The sequence below is a fragment of the Canis lupus genome, chromosome 20, assembly GCF_011100685.1.
Source record: "Canis lupus familiaris isolate Mischka breed German Shepherd chromosome 20, alternate assembly UU_Cfam_GSD_1.0, whole genome shotgun sequence".
Taxonomy (NCBI): domain Eukaryota; kingdom Metazoa; phylum Chordata; class Mammalia; order Carnivora; family Canidae; genus Canis; species Canis lupus.
In genome coordinates, this window is record NC_049241.1 from 5,989,867 (window position 1) to 6,015,809 (window position 25,943).

General features: G+C 38.6%; 1 protein-coding gene across 3 annotated transcripts in view; it reads left to right on the top strand.

Moving 5' to 3' along the window:
- The window catches only part of RAF1 (Raf-1 proto-oncogene, serine/threonine kinase), a 79,122-nt gene that overhangs the window by 22,988 nt on the left and 30,191 nt on the right, over positions 1 to 25,943 (top strand). The gene's annotated exons all lie outside the window — the stretch shown is intronic.

Below are 25,943 nucleotides of genomic sequence, written 5' to 3' on the forward strand. Positions count from 1 at the left end.
CTGTACTATTACTGTTTTAATTTTATAGCTGAGGAACTTGAGACCCAGGTAGTTTAAAAGTAAGTCGCTTAAGTTTAGACAAGCCTGTTAAGTAGTGAAGTTGGATTTCAAACCCAGTACCTTTCTTCTTTCCACTAACTGTACTGGTTCTTAAGTAATTGTTAGAAAGTGCTTAGTTTGGTCCCCAGAATGTAGTAAGCAATCAGGTGGTTGCTGCTGCTGCTGTTCATTTATTTAGCAAATATTTTTTTGGGTGACTGCTCTTCATATCTTTACTTCTTAAGGATAGAAATGGTTTTTTCTCAGGACTCTTAGATGCAAGGAACAGAAACCTTTTCAAATTAGATTAAATATAATAGTGAATCTTGTTGTGGGTGGATACTGATGTTTGGGGCAAGAAAAGTTGCAGGATGTGAGAGAGTGGAGTCAGGAAATAGAAAGTTCAGAAACCCATATGGTCCTTACTGAATTACTACAGACCTGCTTTTTTTGCTTTTTAGGTAACGGTTTTATTGAGGTATCATTCACTTACCATGTATTTCACCCATCTAAAGTATAAAATTGAGTGTTTTGGGGGGGTATATTAACAGAGTTGTACACTAATACCACAGTCAAATTTAGAACATTTCCATCACCCCCCAAAAAGAAAGTCCTTAGGTATAACCCTCCAAACCTTTCTATCTCAGCCAGCCCTAGACAACCACTAATCTACTTGGTATCTCTATAGGTTTACTTCTTCTGGGCATTCATAGGAGTGGAATTATGTATTATGGATTTTTGTGATTAGCGTATTTCATCATCCATGTTGAGACATGTATCAGTACTTCATTCCTTTTTATGACTAAGTGATATTGCATCATTTGGATATTCATTCCTCAGTTGATTGGGTGTTTTTGATATTAGGAATAATGCTTCTAATGAACGTTCTAGTATTCTAAGGTTCTAATAACCTACAAGTACAACCTAAAGGCCTGTAATACTAATCTGTAGAAAAGAGAGAAGCCTGATGTTTTTTATTGCTTTGGACAGTTTGGAAAGAATTTTATTAGGTTTTATTTGGAAATACTGAAAGTAACAGGATACTTTTTTTTTTTTTTTCTTTAAACATTGGAGTCCCCAGGGGTTGCGAGACTCTAAGCTAGGAGTAGAATTTACCTCATCTTAATATAAGATGAAATCACAAAGTCCAGGAAGTGTATGGGCTTCCCCAGTGCTTCCAGATTTAGTATCAGTGACTTTAATAGTTTTTTGATCTGTAATAATTAACATGCTATTTTTTTTTAAATGACAGTAGATTTAGGTAACTATAGACATTCTTTTCTTAAAAACAGTTTATCGTGAGGCACCTGGCTGGCTCAGTGGTTGAGCATCTGCCTTCGGTTCAGATCGTGATCCCACGGCTTTGGGATTGAGTAATGCATCAGACTCCTTGAGGAGAGCCTGCGTCTCCCTCTGCCTATGTCTCTGCTTCTCTCTGTCTCTTTCATGAATAAATAAAATCATAAAAAAACAAAAAACCTTTCTGTGGTAAAATATACGTTATGTAAATTTATTCCTTTAACCATTTTATGGCATTAAGTACTGTTTTGGACCTGCATGAACCAACATCATATCTTTTAGCTTCTGAGTTTACGTGTTTTCAGTTCAGAGGACCATTCATTCTATCTAGTCTCTCGATTTCATATCAACTCCCTAGCCTGGATTCTTGCTGCATTCAGTTGTAGTGTGGGATCTAGAGGGACAGGGTCATGAATATGAACATAGAAACATTGCTGCTCTGGGCTTATTCCTGTGGATGAAGGAAGTTCTCAAAAGAGGAGTGTGGGATTGTGAAACAACATGGAGTTGTCCAGCATGCTTTTCACTAATGGAGGCAGTAATTCAGGGTAGAAAAGCTGTGGAACACTTGTAAAATACAGTGAAATAGAGCCTTGCAGTATATCCATGGTTGAGGTAGGAGGAAGAATAGAAGCCAGCAAAACAGATGGAAGAGGTACAGTTGGAGACAGAAGAAATCCCTGGAAGTGCAGTATAATGGAAGTCTGTCTCTGCCTTTAAATTTTCTTTTTTTTATTGAAGTATAGTTGACATACAATCTTACCTTATTTTCAGGTGTACAGCATAGTGATTATATGTTTTGCTATGTTCAACACAAGTGTAGCTACCATCTGTCACCATACAATGCTATTAAAACACCATTGAGCATATTCCTGTGTTGTACCTTTTATCCTCATGACTTACTCATTTCACAACTGGAATGAAAGTCTCTTCAGGAGGAAGGCAGAAGGAGCATTAGGCTGAGAAAAACCTCCAGATGTGATTGCTAGGACTTTATTGATGATTAGACTTACTTAAAAGCCTGACAAAGGGGCACCTGAGTGGCTCAGTGGTTGAGCATCTGCCTTTGTCTCAGGTCTTGATCCCCAGGTTCTAGGATCGAGTCCCGTATCGGTCTCCCCGCAGGCAGCCTGCTTCTCCCTCTGCCTGTGTCTCCGCCTCTCTCTCTGTGTCTTTCATGAATAAATAAATAAAATCACTAAAAAAGCATGACAGATAAGTAATGGCAAAGTAAAGACTTGTTTATTTACAGAACACATTGCCTGTTTTAGACAAAGATGTTCAACAAAACTAATCAGAGAAATGTGAATCAAAACCACAATGAGATTATCACCCCACTGGCAGAATGGCTATTATCAAAAAGACATGAATTAACAAGTGTAGGTGAGGATCTGGAGAGAAGGGAGCCCTCATATATTGTTGGTGGGAATGTAAATTAGTACAGCCACTATGGAAACTAGTATGGAAGTTCTTTAAAAAAATTAAGATGGGGTGCCTGAGTGGCTCAGTCGATTGAGCATCTGCTTTTGGCTCAGGTCATGATCCTGGGGTCTTGGGATGAGTCCCTACCATAGAGTTCTCTGCTCAGTAGGGAGCTTTCTTTCTCTCTTCCTCTGCCCCTACCCACCTCCTCCCCTCCGTCGTTCTCTTTTGCTATCTCTCTCTCTCAAATAAGATCTTTAAAAAATTTTTTTAAAGTAAAGATAGAACTGCCAAATGATTCAGCAATACCTCTTCTGGGTATTTATCTGAAGAAAATGAAAACACTAATTTGAAAAGACCTGCTCTCCAATGTTTTAGCATTATTTACATAGTAGCTAAGATACGGAAGCAGTGTAAGTGTCCATCAGATTAATAGATAAAGATGTGGCAAATAGATGGAGGGGATTAAAAGGTACAAACTTCCAGTTATACATAAGACATGGGATATAATGTATGGCATAGGAAATATAGTTAGTGATATTGTAGAAACTATGGATGGTGACAGACTGTAAGTAGACTTACACAGTGATCATTTCATAATGTATATAAATAATTACTATGGTGTATACCTGAAATTAATATAATATTGTATGTCAAATATATTTCAATAAACAAAAAATGTATTGCCTTTGCTATTAGTGTTTTCACTGACTTCACTCAGGTACTACCTTCCTTTACTAGGACAGAGAATCACCTATTACTTAATATTTAAAAATATATATTTATTTATTCATGAGAGACAGAGGCTGAGGCAGAGACACAGGCAGAGGGAGAAGTAGGCTCCATGCAGGGAGCCCAATGTGGGACTGGATCCTGGGACCCTGGGCATATGCCCTGAGTAGAAGGCAGATGCTCAACTGCTGAGCCACCCAGGCGTCCCACTTATTTAATATTTTATTTTAAATAGTTTATGTTTAAAAATTAAGTACATTTATTTACTTATTTATTTTAAGAAGATTTAATTTATTTATTCATGAGAGAAAGAGAGTGGCAGACATAGGCAGAGGGAGAAGCAGGCTCCCTGCAGGGAGCCTGATGTGGGACTTGATCCCAGAGACCTGAGCAAAAGCAGACACTCAACCACTGAGCCACTCAGGCGTCCCAGTATATTTATTTTTTAAAGGAAACTTTATTTTTTTTTTAAGATTTTAAAATTTATTCATTTGAGAAAGAGAGACGAGAGCACAGGGAGAGGGAGAAACAGACCCTGCTAAGCAGGGAGCCCCATGTGAGGCTTGATCCTAGGATCTGGAGATCATGACCTGAGCCGAAGACAGATGCTGGCCACCTGAGCCACCCAGGTGCTGCATTAAAGGAAACTTTAAAACATTATCATATGTAGAAAACCTGTATAGGTATTTCTGTCACAATGCGATAAATGTTCCTGAAAATCCACACATTTTGTTGAATCATACAACAAAAATAACAGGGCTCATGAGTAAAATGAGGACAGACTACTTATACTTAACATCTGTTCAGTTTAAGACTCCTAATATAATGTAATATAAATTCTAACATAAATATTAGTATAGTTCAAAAGAGTTTAAATTCTTAATAAATATATAACATAGTAAATATAGAACTTTGAATTTTTTTAAAGATTTTATTAATTTATTCATGAGAGACACAGAGAGAGAAAGGCAGAGATGCAGGCAGAGCCGAGAAGCAGGCTCCAAGCAGGGAGCCTGACGCGATCCCGGGTCTCCAGGATCAGGCCATGGGCTGAAGGTGGCACTAAACCGCTGAGCCCCCCAGGCTGCCCTGAAAGTATTTTTAAAAGAACTTTAACTTTTAAAAAGGTGAAAGTAGTTTGATACTGTTGAGTTACAGAGTTAAGGGCAGAATAATAATGTTATCCTGAAATGCGGAAGAAAAGCAGGTGCCAGCTTCTTTGCTGGAAATGTAGCGATGTATTGAGGGTGGATGGATGTGACTCAGTATGGCATGTTATTTCTTTTTTGCAAAAATGGAGAGAACCATGCTAAAATTCATGATTCAGGGGCTCCTGGGTGGCTCAGTTGATTAAGCCTCTGCCTTCGGCTCAGGTCATGATGGCTCAGGTCATGATCCTGGGGTTCTGGGACCCATCCAGCCTAGCCTTGCTGGCTTCCTCAACAGGGAGTCTGCTGCTCCCTCTGCCCCTCCCCACTGCGCACACTCGCACTTCTCTTTCTCTCCTCCCTTTCTCTTGCTGTCTCAAATACAAACATACATAAATAAAATCTTAAAAAAAAATACACGGTTCAAAATACATAGTTAAGATGAACCCAGAAGGAGCTGCCTGGAGAATAGGAATTACATGTAGTACTAGATTGCTTTGCTGCTGTTTTCGTGAGACAACACTATTAATTTTTAGTTAGATATTATGGTCTGTCAATGGCTTTGAGTTGAAAATCTTCTTTTTTAAATTCCTTTTTATTAAAAAAAAAGATTAGGAAGAAGTATTAAAGATAGCAAACTGAGACTTCTCCCTTAACATGATCTTTATCTGTGTTATTTTATGTCCTGTCCACAAATTTCCTAAAATTATTTTGTAAGCCAAGAATAATATATAGGCCATGCCTTGGGAAACCCTATGCTGTTAAGACCTTTTCATTGATATTGTTTAACTATATAGAGTATCGCAAGATCCAGCACAGGTCTCACTACTTTCTCTATAAGAGTATACTTAAAGGGGCATAGGATCATGTAAAACTTTAAAAATGTGAGCTTTCCTGCTACCTTCTCTATAAATTCTCCAAAGAAAAGAAAAAGCCATCCTATGGATAAGTGCTGTTGGTGGTAGTTAGAGGTTGCTAATCATGTAGTTATGGCTTTTTTGTCTTTGATGCAAAATTGTTATCTAGGGATTTCCCTCTGGTGGCCTCCTGGCAATTCTGTTTGCTTCTTTCCTGTGTGGATGCCATTTCCTAAGATCTCAACTTTTTCTCTTTGTTGGTTTACTTTTATTCATCTAACATTCCTTTTTTTTTTTTTTAAACTTTATTTATTCATGAGAGACACACACAGAGAGAGAGAGGCAGAGACACAGCCAGAGGGAGAAGCAGGCTCCATGCAGGGAGCCTGATGTGGGACTGGATCCCCATCCTGGGTCTCCAGGATCAGGCCCTGGGCTGAAGGCGGTGCTAAACCGCTGAGCCACCTGGGCTGCGCCGCCCCCCCCCCCCCCCCCCCCCCCGCTTTTTTAAAAGTCATCTAACAAATTCCTTGAGAAAAAGATTGTGAAGAGTAAACATTTTGTAATTTTGAATGTCTGAAAATAGCTCTCTTCTACCTTTTATTGGTAGTTTGCTGATTATTCTATGTTGGAAATCATTTTCCTTTAGAATTTAGAAGACTTTGCTATGTTATGTCTAATAGTGTTGGGAAATTTGAAGCCATTCTTTTTTTTTTTTTTTTTTTTTTTTTTGAAAGATTTTATTTTTAGGGTGCTTTGGGTGGCTTTTTCTGTTAAGCATCTGCCTTCGGCTCAGGTCATGATCTTAGGGTCCTAGGATCCTGGGATTGGGGCCCCACATCAGGGAGCTTGCTTCTCCCTCTCCCTCTGCTGTTGCCCCTTCCTTTGCTGTCACACACTCTCTCTAGTAAATAAAGAAAATCTTTAAAAAAAAAAAAAAAGTTTTATTTTTAAGTCTGCACTCAATGTGGGGGTCGAACCCACGATCCAAAAGATCATGAGTCACAGGCTCCACTGACTGAGCCAGCCAGGTGCTCCTGAAGTCATTCTTACTCCTGGTTCTTTGTATTTTTTTTCTCTAGAAGTTTATAGAATTCTCTGGTCTCCTATTGTAAAATTTAATGTAGTAGGCATTTAATAGGCTCTCTTCTGATAGCTCAAGTCATTCAGTTGTGTTTTTTTTTCTCTGTTTTGGTCCTTTTCATCAGTGGTAGAGGCTTTCCTGAAATGTCTGGTAATCCTTAGTAGTCCGTATTTTTACTTTTAAAAGGATAGGATTAAAGAGCTGATTGGAATCTTTGAGTACAATGGGTGGGCTCAAGGCTTTTTGACTTTGGGCTTTATTGTAAGGTAGGGAAACTCCTATCACTTTCATTGAGCCTGGTTGCCCAGCTCTGAAGAAGCTGTTGGTCTCTGCATTCAGTTAGCATTGTTTTTAGAATGGTGTGCATGCTTTTTCACCTGCACCTGGCTTTCTGTTTTACCTTTTCCAGGAATGAAGACCTGGGCCATCTTATTAGAAGGGTTTCAGAGAGCTCTTTGGGGACTAGGCTTTTGAGTTCTACTTCTCTTTGAAGGAGTATAAAAATCACAAAATAATCTCACTCAAAACTTAACTTGTTGATGGAAAGCTGACCTAGAATGAAATTCTTACAAATTGTACGCCTACTGATGTTGGCCTTTATCAGTCTGGATCTTTACCCTTTCTAAACTTTTAGAAGCTATTGTCACTTCTAAGAACTTGAAGTAGCATCACAACCCCCCTTTTCTGGGTTAAACCTCCCCCTACCAAAAATAAAAAAGAAAACAGAGTGGCCAGTTACTTCAGAAAATGAACCTATCTTAAAAACAAAGTCACTCAAGGCCAATTTTAAAATATTAAAAATATAACAGTAGCACCCTCATACGTAATTTTTTTTTACTGAGTAATTCCATGCCTAGGGTGTTAGGCAAGATGCCTCTTATCTGAAGGTGTTTATTTCATGTTCTCTGTTAGGACAAATCACACTGTTGTTTGTAATTTTGTAAGATGGGTTCTGATTTCAGAGATTTTAAAATTTGAAAAAATATGTGACTTAATAATAGTAAGAATTACATCCACAATGGAGTATCATTACAGAAATAATGATGGAATATTTAAAATTAAGTTGGAAAGAGAATAATGTAGCACAGAATTTGGATCGAAAATGCAGTTGTGCATATGGATGGATGAGGATTAAGACCCAACTAGCGAAGGCAACATTGCTAAATAGCAAAAGGTTCATAGCTCAGATAGCAGGGCTGCTGCCTTCATATGAATTAGGAGAATCCCCTTCCTCTAGATTGATGCTGAGTATTGGGCACATTGCTTATCAAATGAAGCATGCGCAGAATTTCTACTTTCATTTCCTATGCTGGGTGTGCTTGTGTAAGGCAGAAGCTATAAACAGTTATCACTTACTATCTGTAAGGTACAATGCTTAGTGCTTACAAACATTGGACAATTTTCATAACAACTCTGTGAAGTAAGTGTTGTTATCTTCTTTCGCAGTTAATTCTTCAGGTCAGGCATCTTCTGAACTCCATAATTATGTACCTGCTGCTTGTGTAGCTAATTTGCAGTATAGCAGCTAGAGTTAGTCCTTTTATTAACATCTAAGACAGATTGTGTGTCTTCTCTGCTCCGAAGGCTTCCCATTTCACTCAGGAAAAGGTAAAGTCTTGACAGTGACACACAAGGCAATATGTTATCTGCTTTGTCCCCCTCCCCTCAACTGTACTTTGACTTCACTGAATTTTATGATCTCTTTGCTGTTCTTTGTGCACAGGACACTCCTGCATTAGAGTTTTCTCTGGCTGTTCCTTGTGTCTTGAATGTTCTCTGAGCTATCTGCAAGTCAAACTCCCTGACTTCCAAGTCTTGGCTCAGCTGTTACCTCCTCATTGAGGCCGCTCTGACAATATAAATTGCAACTTCCCTTTATTCCCCCAGCAGCGATTATAACCCATTATCATATAATTTACCATGTGTGTTTCTGCTGGAAGATGTACTTCTAATACCAGGGATCTTTGTCTCTCATTCATGAGGTAACCTAAGCATCTAGAACAGCACTCTAGTTAGTAGTGAGTGTTCAGTAATGTTTATTGCATGAATGATTGAGTGAAAATGGTGTGGGAGAAGTTAAGCATTTTGGCAAAAGTCTGCATAGCTAATAAAGGTGGAGGTAGATTTTTAAAAAATTATTTATTTGAGAGAGTGAGCATGAGAGAGCACAAGCCTGGGGGAGGGGCAGAAAAGGAGAAGGGGAAGCCAGCATGGGGCTTGATCCCAGGACTCTGGGACCATGACCTGAGCTGAAGGCAGACACCCAACTGACTGAGCCACCCAGGCACCCCAGTGGAGGTAGATTTTGAAGTGGTATTTGTGTGTTGTGTTTCTACTGTTAGAAGATAATATCCAGGGCAGCCCCGGTGGCGCAGCGGTTTAGCGCCGCCTGCAGCCCTGGGTGTGATCCTGGAGACCCAGGATCGAGTCCCATGTTGGGCTCCCTGCGTGCAGCCTGCTTCTCTCTCTGCCTGTGTCTCTGCCTCTCTTTCGCTCTCTCTGAATAAATAAATAAATAAATCTTAAAAAAAAATAGAAGATAATATCCAAAGAGTGTGTGTTAAGATGAATAAGATTATGGATAACTTTTTTCTTTTATCCTCCCTCCCCAAATTTAATTTCTATTATGTCCTATTTTAAATGAAAGTATAATTAAAAAATAAGTTACCTGAGTAGAAGGAAAAAGCCAGCTATCAGGAAGCTAAGAGCAGGCAGCCACAAAGTTGAAATCTGGTACCACATCTGAGGAAGAGCTTGTCTCACAAATCCACTGATCTTATCTGCCTTAAGAATAAAGAATGATGGTGTGATAAAGTCCTGGTAAAAGTTGTGAGTGCTTTTGACCTTAGATATTTTGTGAGTAACCATAGACAATTTCATTTAACCTTTTTGGCCCTTCAAAATCAGGATAATAGTCTTGCTTAGAAGAGTTGTTGGGAGGATTAAATATGGTATGTGAAGAACTGATACTTATGTACATATTGATATGTAAAGAGCTCAATATTATTATACATAATTTCTCAGTAGTGTTGTACACACTGAAATGTAAAGAACTCAATAGCTATTAGCCAGTGTCATTATTATTTCTATTGCTGCTACTTATTTGGTACAGGATTTTTAGAAATTTTAGAAATATTTGATGTGTGTATCTTGTTGTCTAGTGAGTTTTGGCACATGGTAGAGAGCAAACTAATATTGTTCAGACAGCTATACAGGCTTTGTTAAACTTGCTTTTTGTGGATACTTGTTTGGGGTTCTAATTCTATATCTTAAAATTAGCCATTGTTTCCTTAATAATTTACATAAATTTTAGATTCTATAACTACCATCCATTGGTTTTGAAGTCTTGGTTGAGTAACTCCAGTGGGTCAGGTGTCCTACTAAGTTCTAGGAGAGCAAAGTAGAATTAAGAAGGCATGTACTGTATCTTTAAGGAGCTTACAGGTAGGGAGCTTGGGTGGCTTAGGGTTTGAGCCTCTGCCTTCACGCTCGGGGCGTGATCCTGGGGTCCTGGGATTGAGTCCCGCATCGGGCTCCCTGCATGGAGCCTGCTTTTTCTTCTGCCTGTGTCTCTGCCTCTCTCTCTGTGTCTCTCATGAATAAATAAATAAAATCGTTTTTTTTTTTTTTTAAAGGAGCTTACAGGTAGATATGTAGGCAGATAATGTAAGTAAGTATGATACAAGGTGGGAAGTGCTCTTAATACATATGTACATAATATGACTATGAAAAAGTAGAGAGTAGTAAATGCTTTATGAATAGGGAGCCAAGAAGGGAGGCTTTATGAGGGAGAATTTCAGGTGCTTTGCCTAAAGAACATTATAGAGGACCCAAAGCCTCAATAGGAGCATACACAATTCTACTGAGGACTGCCTTCAAAGAGACCTCTGGAAACCAAGCAGGGAGCCTGATGTGGGGCTCGATCCCAGGACCCTGAGATCATGACCTGTGTTGTGTCAAAGGCAGATGGCTTAACCCACTGAGCCACCCAGGTGCCTCAAGACTGCAATCTCTGAAACCATCCAGAAGAGACTTTTTTTTTAATTAAACTTGCAAGACTAAATGAGTATAATCTTTTGTTGTGTGCACTTTGGAGAAGGATATAAACTGGGGAAGGAATCTAAGTAAGTTCATTGAAATAGTTAACACCACACTCTCATTTGGTATTTTCTTTGAAAGCAGAAAAGAACATCATCTCAGCAGGCAGGAAATAGAAGGCCTCGTGGCAACAAAGATCGTTATAAGAAATGATCAGCGAGAAAGAGGAAGGCCTATTTTTAGAGAGAGATGAATATTAGAAATTTAATACTTAATTTAGTAAATAAGACTATATATAGTGTAAGAACCATGGGTATATACTTTCCATGCCTTAAAGATGGTGTATTATTGGGGGGCCTGAGTGGCTCAGTTGGTTAAATGCCTGAGTTGGTTTCCACTCAGATCATGATCCTAGGGTTGTGAAATTGAAGCCTGCATTGGGCTCCACTCTCAGCATGGAATCTGTTTGAGATTCTCTCTCCCTCTGCCCCTCTCCCCTCTAAAAAATGGCATATTAATTAAAATCTAGTAAACCATGTAACCCAGTTAGCATTGGAGAAGTCTCAGATTATTCAGTGTATACATTATTAAAGTAGATATCTTCATAGTAAATTTGAATGATAAATAATGACACAAAATAACTGTACCTGAGGAAAGATTGAGAGTTACATTACATAGCAATGTAATACAGGAATATGGGAAGAATTACATAAAGTAGGAGATACTACTATTTCTAAATGTAATGAAAGGTAGAATTAGCACACATAGAGAGTTCATTGGAAGGGCTAAGAAAGACACTTTAGGACTAGATGGATCCTTAAAAAAGTGATCATTCAAGTGTAAGAAGATGTATTTTGTATGGGTTACTGCATTTGGAAAGATTGATGTAAGGTCTCCTAGGGATTCTGAACTTTCAGACTTAGTGGTTTACACTAAACAGTACTTAAATTTTTTTTATTAAAGTAATTGCTGCACCCCACATGGAGCTTGAATGCACAACCCTGAGATCAAGAGTCACCCACTCCTCCGACTGAGCCAGCCAGGCACCCCAAAATGTACATTTTTAGAATGTGTGTGTATCTGAATCAAAGATTCTCAAAAATGTAAAAAAAAATGTAATACATTCTGTTCTATCTTATTTTTGAAGAAAGCTGGTTAAACTCACCAAAATGATTTCCTGACAACTAATGGAATATATCCCATAGTTTGAAAAAGTACTAAGTTATACTCTTGAAAGAAACGGACTTGAGTTTATGAGGTCTCTTTTCTGAACAGTCTGGCTGTTAAAGTGCTGATTTTTGGGGTGCCTGTCTGGGTCAGTCAGAGCATGTGACTTTTGATCTTGGGGTTGTGAGTTGGCTGTAGAGATTAGAGATTACTTAAAAAGTTAAAAAAAAAACACGATACTGATTCTGTCCCTTTTTGAAACCATATTGGCACTATATTAGTTATACCCCAAAAGGGGCTCAGCCTGCTTCACTAAACAAGTGTTTAAGGTCAGGGAACTTTTGTGATAAAAAAACTTCTATTTTGGGGATCCCTGGGTGGCTCAGTGGTCTAGCGCCTGCCTTTGTTCCAGACGTGGTCCTGGAGTCCTGGGATCAAGTCCCACATGGAGCCTGCTTCTCCCTCTGTCTCTGTCTCTGTCTCTCTGTCTCTCATGAATGAATAAATAAAATATTTAAAAAAAGAAAAAAGCTTCTATTTTGTACATATGAAGAGAGTTATCTAAAAAAACTTATTTTAAAATTAGATTCCATATAAACTTGTTACCAAATGATCTTCAAATCGTGTACTTAACAACCCTCTTTTAAACAATATACTTTTATATAAGAGTTGAAAAGACTGGATAAATACCAAGAAATACATTATGAGCAATTTTAATTTATCTTTTTTTTTAAAAAAGATTTATTTATGTATTCATGATAGAGAAAGAGAGAGAGGCAGAGACACAGGAGGAGGAGAAGCAGGCTCCATGCTGGGAGCCTGACGTGGGACTTGATCCCGGGACTCCAGGACTGCGCCCTGGGCCAAAGGCAGGCGCCAAACTGCTGAGCCACCCAGGGATCCCCAATTTATCTTTTTTTTTTGATGTTTACTTTTGACACTACACAACATGTGTAGTCTTTTATTATTTTTTTAGTTAATTTATTTTAGAGGGAGGGAGGGAGAGAGAGGGAGAGAGAAGGAATCTCCCCAGACTCCCTGGTGAGTGAGGAGCCAGATGTGGAGCTTGATCTCACAACCCCGAGATCACGACCTAAGGCAAAATCAAGAGTCAGATGCTCAACCGACTGAACCTTCCAGGTGCCCTTATAGTTCTTTTTTTTTTTTTTTTTTCTTATCGTTCTTTAAAGTATTTTTTAAAAGATTTTATTCATTTATTCATGAGAGACACACAGAGAGAGAGGGGCAAAGAGGGAGAAGCAGACTCCTCATGGGGAGCCCGATGTGGGACTCGATCCCTGGACCTGGGATCATGCCCTGAGTCAAAAGCAGAGGTTCAACCACTGAGTGACCCAGGCGTCCCTTTTTAAAGTATTTAAAAAATTTATTGCTGGCAGACACATGACATTGGCTCTGTTCTTATTATGGAAAATAATTTACCATTTTAGCAGTGAAACCCAATAGTTTTTTCCCCCCTTTACGTGTGAAAGTGTATAAAATACTCCCTATTTAAAACTTCAAAAATTTCTTTTTAAAAAGTCTTCTCAGACAAAACAAAGTAGGATTTTTTAATAACTTTTTAAAAAATATTTATTTATTCATGAGAGACACAGAGGCAGAGACACAGGCAGAGGGAGAAGTAGGCTCCATGCAGGAAGCCCAATGTGGGATTCGATCCCTGGACTCCAGGATCACACCCTGAGCTGAAGGCAGACGCCCAACCGCTGAGCCACCCAGGCATCCCTTTTATAACTTTTCATAGTGTTTTTTCTTAGGGAAAAATAAGTCTGGTTAAATATTCTTTATTTTTAAAATTTAAAATTTTTTAGTTGACGTGTAATTGACTAATAGTTTCAGCTGTACAACATACTGAATGGGCATTTATATACATTACAAAATGTTTACCATGGTAAGTGTAGTTCTAATCTGTCACCATACAGTTATTACAGTATTATTGACTATATTCCCTAGTGCTGTACTTTTCATCCCTGTGACTTGTTTTATAACTGGAAGTTTGTACTTAATCTCTTTCACGTATTTGGCCCATTCTACCACTCCCCTCTCCTTTGGAAACCACCAGGTTGTTTTCTGTATGTAGAGTCTGTTTCTGTGTTTTGTTTTTTAGATTACACATTTAAGTGAAATCATACGGTATTTGTCTTTCTTTGATTTATTTCATTTAACCTACTACCCTCTAGGTCCATCCATGCATCCATGTTGTCATAAATGGCTGAGTGTAGTATTCATGTAGGGTGTGTGTGTGTTTGTACACCACATCTTGATCCTTTCATCTGTCGGTGGACACTTAGGTTGCTTCCATATCTTGGCTGCTGTAAATAATGCTACAGTGAATATAGGGGTGCAATATCTTTTTATATTCATCTTTTTGTTTTCTTTGGATAAATACCCAGAAGTGAAATTACTGGATCATGTGGATCATCATCTATTTTTACTTTTTTTAGGAACTCCCATATTGTTTTACATCGTGGCTGCACCAGTTTACATTTCCAACAACAGTTGCACAAGGGTTCTCTTTCCTCACAGTCTCACCAATATATGTAGATTTCCTCACAGTCTCACCTATATATATATAAATAATTAGAAATGTCTTCAAGTCCTCTGCCCATTTTTAAATCAGATTATTTGAGGCTTTTTTTTTTTTTTTTTTTGAGGCTTTTTTTGGTGTTGAGTTCTTTGAATTCTTTATGTATTTTGGGTATTGACCGCTTATTGGATATGTTATTTGCAAATATCTTCTCCCATTTAGTAGGTTGCCTTTCATTTTGTTGATAGTTTCCTTCGCTATGCAAACACTTTTTAGTTTTTTTTTTTTTATGGTGAAAAAATTTATATTTAGATTTATAGCCGGCTGGACTCAGTTTAGGTGATCCCAGTTTTGTTGGCAACATCCAAAGCATCATAGTCAGGAGCCAGTCGAACATATGCTTTCTTCTCTCCCTCAGGCCTGATCAAGGTGTTGACCTTGGCCACATCAGTGTTATAGAGCTTCTTCACAGCCTGTTTGATCTCGTGCTTATTGGCCTTGACGTCCACAATGAACACAAGTGTGTTGTTGTCTTCTATTTTCTTCATGGCTGACTCAGTAGTTAAGGGGAACTTGATGATGGCATAGTGATCAAGCTTGTTTCTTCTGGGGGCGCTCTTTCGAGGATATTTGGGCTGCCTTTGGAGACACAGGGTCTTGGGTCTTGGGTCCTTGGAATGTAGGTGACTGTGCACGCCTTTCAGCACCGCTTTCTTAGATTTCAAAGCCTTTGCTTTGGCTTCTGCTTTGGGAGGGGCAGGGGCTTCCTTCTACGCCTTCGGTGCTATCTTTGTGAAAGGGCAAACACTTTTTAGTTTGACGTGATCCCAATTGTTTAATTTTGCTTTTGTTGCCCTTGCCTAAGAAGACAGATCCAAAAAATATTGCTAAGACCAATGTCCAAGAATTTACTGCCTATGTTTTCTTTTAAGAATTTTATAGTTTCAGGGCTTATATTTAGGTCTTTAATCCAATTTGGGTTTGTGTGTGTGTGTTGTAAGAAAATTTCACTCCAGTTTTCCCACCACTACTTATTGAAAAGACTCTTCACTATTGTATATTCTTGCCTCCTTTGTCGTAGATTGATTGCCGGTATAACTGGGGGTTTATTTCTGGGTGTTCTATTCTGTTCCATTGGTGTCTGTTTTTGTGTTAGTTTCATACTGTTTTGATTATTATAGCTTTGTAGTATGATTTAAAATCCATCTTTTTCTTTCTCAAGATTGCTTTGGCTATTTGGAATCTTTTGTGGTTTTATATAAATTATAGGATTATTTGTTTTATTCTGTGAGAAATGCTGTTGATACTTTGTTAGGAATTGCATTGAATCTTTAGATTGTTTTGGGGAATATGGGCATTTTAACAATATTCTTCCAATTTATGAGCATGGTATATTTTTTCATTTATTAATTGGCTTCATTTTCTTTCTTCAGTGTCTTACAGTTTTTAGGGTACAGATCTTTCACCACCTTGATTAAATTTATTCCTTGATATTTTGTTCTTAAATTTTTTTTTTTTTTTTTTTTTTTAAGATTTATTCATTAGAGAGAGAGCAAGGGAGGGAGGGCGAGAATTCTATGGAGTCTCCCCTCTGGACATGGAGCCCAATGCAGGGCTTGATCCCAGTACCCTGAGACCATGATCTAATCTGAAACCAGAAATCAGATGCTCAGCCGACTGAACTACCTAGGTGCAACACTGGATATTTTATTCTTTTTAATGCAATTGTAAATGGGATTATTTTCCTAATTTCTCTTTCTGCTAGCTTGTTATTAACGTATTGAACAGCAGATTTTTGTATAATGATTTTGTACTGAATTCATTTTAAGTTTTTTTTTTTTTTGAGGGGGGGAGTGGTCTTCAGGGTTTTCTATATATAGTATCATGTCATTTGCAAATAGTGATAATTTCACTTCTTCCTTGACAATTTTGTCACTTTTATTTCTTGTCTGATTGGTGTGGCTAGGACTTGCAGTGCTATGTTGAATAAAAAGTGGTTATAGTGGACATCCTTGTCTTGTTCCTCATCTTACAGGAAAAACTTTTAGCTTTTTGCTGTTGAGTATCATCTTAGTGGTGGGTGTTATATATGGTCTTATTATGTTAAGGTTTATTTCCTCTGTATCCACTTTATCGAGAGTTTTTATTTTTAATCATGAATGGATGCTGAGTTTTGTTAAATGCCTTTTCTGTATATATTGACATGATTATATGATTTTTTCTTTTAAAGATTTTATTTATTCATGAGAGACACAGAGAGTAGAGAGAGAGAGACACAGGCAGAGGGAGAAGCAGGCTCCATGCAGGGAGCCCAACATGGAACTTGATTCCGGGTCTCCAAGATCACACCCTGGGCTGAAGGGGGCGCTAAACCACTGAGCCACCCAGGCTGCCCTGATTATATGATTTTTATCATTGACTTACTAATGTGGTGTATCAGATAGTTGCAGATATTGAACCATCCTTGTATCCCTAAAGTAAATTCCACTTGATCACTTGAATGATCCTTTTAATGTCTTGTTCAATTTGATTTGCTAATATTTTATTATTTTATAGCCATGTTTATTGGGGATATTGGCCTGTAGTTATCTTTTTTTTTTTTTTTTTTTTTTTTTTTTTTGGTAGTGACTTTGGTTTTGGTATCAGGGTATGCTGGCTTCATAGAATGAATTTCTTAAAAGCATTCCTTTCTCTTCAGTTTTTTGAAATAGTTTGAAAGGGATAGGTATTAAGCCTTCTTTAAATGTTTGGTAGAATCTGAGGCACCTGGGTGGTGCGGTTTGAGTGACTCTTGATTTTGGCTCAGGTTGTTATCTCAGGATTGTGAGACTAAGCTCTGCGTTGGGCTCGGAGCTGAACACAGAATCTGCTTTAGATTCTCTGTCCCTTTCCGTTTGCTCCTCTTTCTCATGTGTGCGAGCTCTCTCTCCCTCAAATAAATATATCTTTTTTTTTTTTTAAGAAAAAGATATATAGTAGAATTTACCTGTGAAGGCCTGGGTCCTGAACTTTTTGTTTTTTAGGAGTTTTTTAAATTATTGATTTCATTACTAGAAATGGTCTATTCAGATTTTCTGCTTCTTCCTGATTTGGTTTTCTAAGTTCATGTATTTCTAGGAATTTATCCATTTCTTCTAGGTTGTCAAATTTATTGGTATATAATTTTTCATAGTCTCTACATCTTTTCTATTTTTGGGGGGGAGTCTCAGTTTATTTCTGCTCTTTATTATTTCCTTCTTTCTACTAACTTTGGACTCTTATTTTTCTAGTTTCCTTAGGTGTGTGTAAGATAGGATTGTGATTTTTCTTGTTTCTTGAGATAAGCCTGTATTGCTATAAACATCCTGCTAGCACTGCTTTTGCTGTGTCCCATAGATTTTGGAACATTGGCTTTCTACTTTCATTTGTCAATTTTTTTTGTTGATTCATTGGTTTGTTGTGCCCAAGATTGTGAATCCGAGAAACCACCAAGGAGCCCGCACCGATGCAAGCGCACAAGGGTTTATTAGCAAGCTCGAGCTTGGGTCCAAGTATACCCGACACAGCGGAGCAGGGACTTGAACTCCAAAGTGGGTTACAGCTGGGTTTTTTATAGTCTGGTCTAGGGGATTTTCAGAAGGGGTGGAGGAATTTCTCAAGTTCTGTTTACATTCTGATATGGGGCTTAAGGGCATTGAGCTCTGTTCTCATTCTAATATGGGACTTTCTACCAGGGGCGTGGGCTCTGTTGTCTTTCTGATATGGGATTCTCTGCCCAGGGCAATTCTGAGCTCTGTTGTCTTTCTGATATGGGATTCCCTGCCAAGGACATTGAGGACATTCTGCAGTTTTTCCTGTAAAGTTCAGCTCTTATTCACAGGGGCCTAAGATGGCTGTACTTGTGCTAATGCTAAACTTTAGGTGGGATGGCCTTAATTTTTCTCGGCCTCCACAGGTTGTTTAGTAGCATATTGTGTAGCCTCCACATGTTTGTGTGTTTTTTCCTGTAAATGATTGCTAGTTTCATTCCTTTGTGGTCAGAAAAGATGTTTGATAGGATTTCAGTCTTCTTAAATTTATTGATACTTGTTTTGTGGCCTACCGTGGGATCTATCCTGGAGAATGTTCCATGTGCATTTGAAAAGAATGTACACTCTGCTGTTGGATGGAATTTTCTGTATATACACATGTTAAGTCCATCTGGTAATGTGTCATTTAAAGCTACTGTTTCCTTATTGATTTTTGGTCTGTATGCTCTATAATTGATGTAAATGGGATGTTAAAGTCCCTTACTATTATTGGATTACTGTCAATCCTCCCTCCCTCCTTTCCATAAACTCTGTGCCCAACATGGAGTCTGAACTCACAACCCTGAGATCAGCAGTTGCATGCTCTGCTAACTGAGCTAGCCAGGTACCCCTGTCAACTTCTTTCTTTATGTTTGTTAATATTTGCTTTAAGTATTTAGGTGCTCCTATGTTGGGTGCATAAATATTTACAATTGTTATGTCCTCTTGTTGGATTGATCCCTTTATCATTATGTAATGCCATTCTTTTTTTTTTTTTTAAGACTTTATTTATTCACGAGAGACACACACAGAGAGAGAGAGGCAGAGACAAAGGCAGAGGGAGAAGCAGGCTCCATGCAGGGGGCCTGAAGCGGGACTCGATCCTGGGTTCCCAGGATCAGGCCCTGGGCTGAAGGCAGTGCAGAACCGCTGAGCCACCCAGCCTGCCCTGTAATGCCCTTCTTTGTCTTGTTACAGTCTTTTGTTTCAAAGATTATTTTGTCTGATACATGTTGCTGCTCCTCCCTTTTTTCATTTCTATTTGCATAAAATATCCATTTTTACCATTCACTTTCAGTCTGTATTTTTAGGTCTGAAGTGAGTGTCTTCTAGGCATTATATAGCTGGTTTTTTGTTTTTTGTTATTTTAATCCATCCATTCATTCATTCATTCATTCACCTTATGTCTTTTGACTAGGGTGTTTAGGTCATTTACATTTATAATTATTGGTATGTATATACTTACTGCCATTTTGTTCATTGTTTTCCTGTTGTGTAGTTCTGTTCCTTTTTCCTTCTCTTCCTCTCTCGTGACTTGGCGACTTTTTTAGTGTTATGCTTGAAACCCTTTCTCTTAATTTTTTTGTATCAGAGGTTTTGGCTTGTGGTTATCATAAGGTCCATATATAATGTCTTTTGTATATAGCAGTTTCTTTTAAGTTGATGGTCACTTAAGTTCATACGTTCTAAAAACACTGCCATTTGTATTCTTTCCATTTTTTTTTTTTTAAGATTTTATTTATTATGAGAGACAGAGAGAGAGAGAGAGGAGGAGAGAGAGAGGCAGAAACACAGGCAGAGGGAGAAGCAGGCTCCATGCAGGGAGCCCAACACGGTACTTGATCCTAGGTCTCCAGGATCAGGCTCTGGGCCAAAGGCGGGCGCTAAACCACTGAGCCACCCGGGCTGCCCTGTTTTTTGTTTTTTGTTTTTTTTTTTTTATTAATGTATTTATTTATTTGAGAATGAACGAAAACAATTGGGAAGGGCAACGGGAGAAGGAGAGAGAATCTCTAGCAGACTCCGTGTTAAGCACAGATCCTGGCATGGGGCTTGATCTCACAAATCTGAGATCAGAACCTGAGCTGACACACCAGGAGTTGGATGCTTAACCAACTGGGCCACCCAGGCACCCCCTCCCTCCATGTTTTATGAATATTATGTCATACTTTACATCTTTTTATTTTGTCTATCCTTTAACTGATTATTGTAGATATAAATGATTTTTTTTGTCTTTTAATCTTTATACTAGCTTTATAAGTGATTGATTTATCTTTATCTTTACTATGTTGACTTTTAGTGAAAATTTTCTTTCTTTCTTTTTAAAAAGTTTTGTTTATTCATAAGAGACACAGAGAGAGAGAGGCAGAGAGACATAGGCAGAGTGAGAAGCAGGGTCCCTGTGGGGATCCTGATGTGGGACTCAATCCCAGGGCCCTGGGACCATGACCTGAGCCAAAGGTAGATGCTCAACCACTGAGCCACCCAGGTGCCCCAGGATAGGAAAGTTTTTATTGTAGGCTCCACACCCAGCATGGAGCCCAATGTAGGGCTTGAATTCACAACCCTGAGATTGAGACCTGAACCAAGATTAAGAGAGTCAGAGACTTAACCAACTGAGCCAGCCACCCAGGCACTCCCGGGATGGGGAAATTTTTAGTTGTTACTTCTTCAGATAAGTTTTCTGCTCCCTTCCCTCTCTCTTCTCCTCTGGGACCCCTAATGTTATTACAGTTGAAATTGTTTCAGAGTTCTTTTAACCTATCTTCATTAAGAAAATTTTTCCTCTTTTTTTGCTATTTAGTTTAGTGATCCTGCTACTCTGTCTCCAGATTAATGATCTGTATTTCTGCATCCTCTGATCTGCTGTTGATCTCCTCTAGTGTATTTTTCATTTATTGTATTCTTCAGCTCTGATTGGTTCTTTTTATATATTTTCTCTTTGTTGAAGTTCTCACTGAGTTCATCCACTCTTCTCTCAAGTCTTTATAACCATTACTTTGTTTCATTTAGTTTTTTTTTTTTCCTGAGGTTTTATCTTATTCTTTGATTTGGAACATTTTCTTCCATCCCCTTATTTTGTCTGAGTCTCTGTGTTTCTGTGTATTAGAGAGGTCAGCTGTATCTCTTGGTCTTCAAAATAGTGGCTTTAAGTAAAAGGTGACTTGTGGATCCTAGTAGCTCAGTCTTGCCTGGTTACTGCAACCAGGTGTTTCATGGGTGTCTCATGTGTGGCCTTCATGTTACAACTGGGCTGTGACTGCTCTAGGCATGTTAATGGTTGGTTCTAGTCCCCAGCTCGGCTGGCTGCAGTGACTGGGTGTGATAACTGTGTCCTACCCTGGTTGGTAGGACTGGCCCCTGGCACAGCTGGCTGTTGCAGGCATGCTGGTAGGAGGGGCACTAGTCCTGTCTGGAGCTGCCCCACTGGGTGTGGTAGGCCAGTAATTGTTTTAGGGTATTGCTGGTCTCCACTGAGGGTGTCCACTGGGTGTGGCAGGGTGGGAGCAGCTTTGGAGTGATGGGGCAGGTCCATTGGGAAGTGCTGGAGCAGGTGACTGTTGGTAACAAGATGGAAAGAGAGTGTCAGGACTAGTTCCCACCAGTTAGGCTGAAGGAAGGCAAAAAAAAAAAAAAAAAAAAAATGCCCACCAGCCCTTTCCTTCCTGAAGAAAGTTCCTACAGATCCTGCCCCTTTAGCACACACCCTAAAATTAGTCAATAAATCTCCTTCACATATAATCCAGATGCTTTTCAAACTGCTGCCTTTGTGTTGGGTCTTGGAGTGACTGATAAAGTATGCTGGCCATTTAAGCCAAATGTCATGGGGGCTTGTCTTGTTGATAAAGATCTGGGGTAAGAGTTGCCTTATGTAGGGCTAGTTTGGTTTGCTCCCCAGGGAAGACCTGTGTGCCTGTGAAATCCATCCTATTTGTGAGTCAACGACACTGGGGGTTTCAGAGGTTCGCAGGGTCTCTGCCTCTCTTAACCTTTTCAATATGGCCCTTTAAAATATATCTTTAACTGAAAATACTACTTTGCTAGTCTTTGGGTGGTTTTCAGAGGGAGTTGCACTTACGTAGTTGTAGCCTTGATGTGTCTTTAGGAGCAGGTGAGCTCAGAATCCTCTTGGAGCAGGTGAGCTCAGAATCCTCTTACCTCACTGTTTTCCTGAGCTTCCCTGGATAAATATTCTTTAAATTATACCTTTAACCAGTGTGTTTGGGTAGCCATCCTTTCCTGGGAGGTCTTGTTTTTGTAAACTAGTCTTACTTTAAATGGTTTCTAGTTTTATGGCTTTGGCTCTGAAGTGGTTTGGTTTATTGACATTACAAATAATGCTGCAGTAAGTATTCCTTAATAGTGCTAGGTATTTCTGTAGTGCTGGCTGTTCTGTTCCCCCTGTAGGATAGATTGTCAGATGGTATAGAAATTCAATATTTAAACAGCTCAGAGACACTATTAGATAGACTGTTGCGGTTTACATTCTTATCAGCAAGTAGGAGAGGTAGATTTCCTCAAATGCCTGTGATGGGTATTTTCATTTTCAGTCTTCTAAATTTTATGAATCTGATGCTAAAAATATTATTTTGCTTTTCAAAATTTGCAGTTCTCTACTAGGTATGTATATATACACATAAACACATATGTGTTTCTATTCTGTGAATAGATAAACACATACATAAACACATGTGTTTCTATTCTGTGAATTTAATTCTCAGTTTTTCCTGTGACACTGTTCATGTTTTTTGTTAATTTTTAGGAGTTCTTTGTATATTAGGAGTAGTAATCCTTTATATATAGAGAGAGGTAGCTTTTGAAAAATGGATTTCTTCCAACATAGTGAATTTCTCCATTCATCAGAGAAAGCATTTGTTTTGAAACTTTTCTTTGGAATAGTGAAAGATTTCACATTTAGAATCTCATTTCTTTGGGCTCTCTAGTTTTAGTATGTCTCTAGGTATGTATTATGAGTGTATATGGTTTTTTTTTTTTTTTTTTAAGATTTTATTCATGAGAGACAGAGAGAGAGAGAGAGAGAGAGAGGCTGAGACACAGGCAGAGGGAGAAGTAGGCTCCATGCAGGGAGCCTGACTTGGGGCTGGATCGCGGGACTCCAGGATCAGGCCCTGGGCTGAAGGCAGCACTAAACCACTGAACCACCTGGGCTGCCCCGTGAGTGTATGTGTTTTTTTAGCTGAGATTTGGTCAACATATCAGAAGGAGAGATCAGAATATTAGCTAGGTTTGCATTTATGTTACAGTTGTATATTTTTTCAAAGATTTTGAGAGTGAGAGCACAAGCAGGGAGACGTGATAGAGGGAGAAGCAGGCTTCCTGCTGAGCAGGGAGCTGGAAGTGGGGCTTGATCCAGGGCCCTGAAATCATGACATGAGCCAAAGGCAGACATTTAACTGACTGAGCCACCCAGGTGCCCCATTTATATTTATTTGAGAGTAGAATCAATGGGATTTCTGAATGTCTCCAGTTAAGACAAGTGTGTTGATGCTGAATGGCTTTTAGAAACTGACTTTTTCTTGTTTTCAGATGTGTGCCCTTTAGTAAATTGATTAAGGAAAACCTTAGAATAGAACTTCTATAATGAACAGATTAATGGTATATCCATCATCCTTGGGGCAGTTGGTAGGGCCCTTGGTCTTCCTAGCCTGTCTGCTGATCTCAGCATTCCTTACAAATATGGTTCATCATTGTGTATGAGTGACATGATAAAGGTTGGAAAACATTGACTTAACATGCTTCTTAGCCTAGTAAGTGGTCTTAGAAAAATAAAATAATGAAAGAATTTAAGTGGGTTTGCTTTGATCACTTTTAATGAAGTTATTGTAGTATGTTCTATACTAAGCACCAGCACTATTTTGTAAGTGCCTTCAAGACTTAAAATTCATCATTAAATAAGTATGCTCTTGGATTTAGGCCGCATTTAAGCCTTGTAAGTGGGTTCTTTAGCTAGTAGTTTATAGTACAGTCTCTACACCCCCTCCCCCAATTAAATACAGTACGCTGCTTACTGCAGTTCGTCATCTGCTGAATGGTAGATATTTTTTAAAGATGTACCACTAAATGGAGATTTAACTAACATTTACTAGTTCTGACAGGTCTATTCTATTAAAAAATTAAAATCAATCAAGCAGTTTATCTTTTAAAAAGTAAGAGTGGTGGGGGGCACCTGGGTGGGTCAGTTGGTTGAGTGTCTAGCTCTTGATTTTTGGTTCAGGTCAAGATCTCAGGGTCCTGGGAATTGAGCTCTGTGTCCAGCCCCACACTTTGTGGGGAGTCTGCTTGAGGACTCTCTCCCTCTCCCTCTGTCCCTCTTCCTGCTCATGGATGTGTGTGTGCTCTTTCTCAGTAAAGCTTTAAAAAAATTGTTTTGCAGCAGTATTCTGGTTTCTAACCTAATTCATTTAATAAGTATTTGAGTGCCCTCAGGTTCTAAGTACTATATTAAGGACTAAGAATACAGTAGTTAACAGGATTCGGCAGTGTCAAAATCAAAAGCATCTCTAAAGTGATCTTTTAGGTGAAGGCCTTAATAATGGGAAAGGCCTTCCAGGTGGAGGGAACAAGAAGTTCAAAAGTCCTGAAACTTTCAGCTTGACATGTTTGTTCAGAAAGGAGTAGTTTAGCTTATATTCTGAGTCTTAATTGGGGAAGAATATGTTGAGCTGCATCTTTAAGATAGATTGCTCTGGTTGCTCTGTATCTCTAGATGAAGGGAATCATATCATTTCAGGCTAATGGGATGCTCAGATGAGCCCTCTTCATCTTTTTCTGTCATCTGGTTCTAAACTTCATCTCTTCCTTCTTTTAGTTGGGGGAAAAAAGATCTAGGGAAATGAGGTGCCCCTAAAAAGTGACCTTATGGTAGTGAAAGGATGCCTCTAAAAAGTGACCTGATGGTAACGAATGAATAGAATTAGGAGTGTGAAGGGCCTCGGGTTTAGGTGCCAGAGGAGGTAGAAGGCAGTATGCCATGGTCCTGCCACTTGAAAGCTATGGTATCTTGTCCTACCTCTGTCCCTTACACAAATAAAAGACTTTATAGACGTTACTGTTGTAATAGTAAAACACGAACAGAAAGTAGGATTTAATATATAGAAAATAAAAATTCCTCACAATCCTGCTGAATTAATCACTGATCTAATCTAATCTAATTCTAATCTAATTCTAGATTTTCTCACCTCTTTATGATTCTGCATTTTTCTTTTTCCTAGATTAATACGAAAGAGGTTAAAACTATATTTTTCATTTTTTGTTTTGTCTTGGATAGCTTTTTTCCATCTGCACATATAGAGTACTTCATTTATCACATAGACATTAGTATTTAATTCCCTATTAGGTATTTGGTCTTCCCCCAGTTTTTCAAGGATATGAACCGTGCTATAATGAAGATGCTTGTACATGTAGCTTTTCTCTTTTTTAAGTTTTTATTTAAATTCCAGTTTTTATTTAACTTACAGTGTAATACTAGTTTCAGGTGTACAATTTAGTAGTTCAAGATGTATATACATCACGAGGTACTCAAAACAATAAGTATACTCCTTACTCCCCATCACCTATTTCACCCATCCCCCTGCCCACCTGTCCTCTGGTGACACTGACTGGGCCAATCACTTTGTTCTCTGTAGTTACTCCCCATCACCTATTTCACCCATCCCCCTGCCCACCTGTCCTCTGGTGACACTGACTGGGCCAATCACTTTATTCTCTGTATTTAAGAGTCTCTGTCTTGGTTTGCACCCTACCCTTTTTTTCCTCTATATTTGTTTGTATATATCATTATACACTTGCCTTATACTTCTGTAGGTTAAATTCATAGAGTGCAATTGAATTACGAGGTCAGTCTTTAAATTTTCTCATCTATAAAGTGGAGATGTAAGTCTTACCTAGAGTGTTTTTCTCTAAGGATTATTTTGGATAATATGAGTGGGTTGTATGCAGTATATACTTCCTCATAATATTAGGCACATAGTAAATGGTAGGTACTATTAATAAGACAAAGCAAGTTTCTAAGGGAAGAAGGTATGAGAAGGATGGGATTTCCTG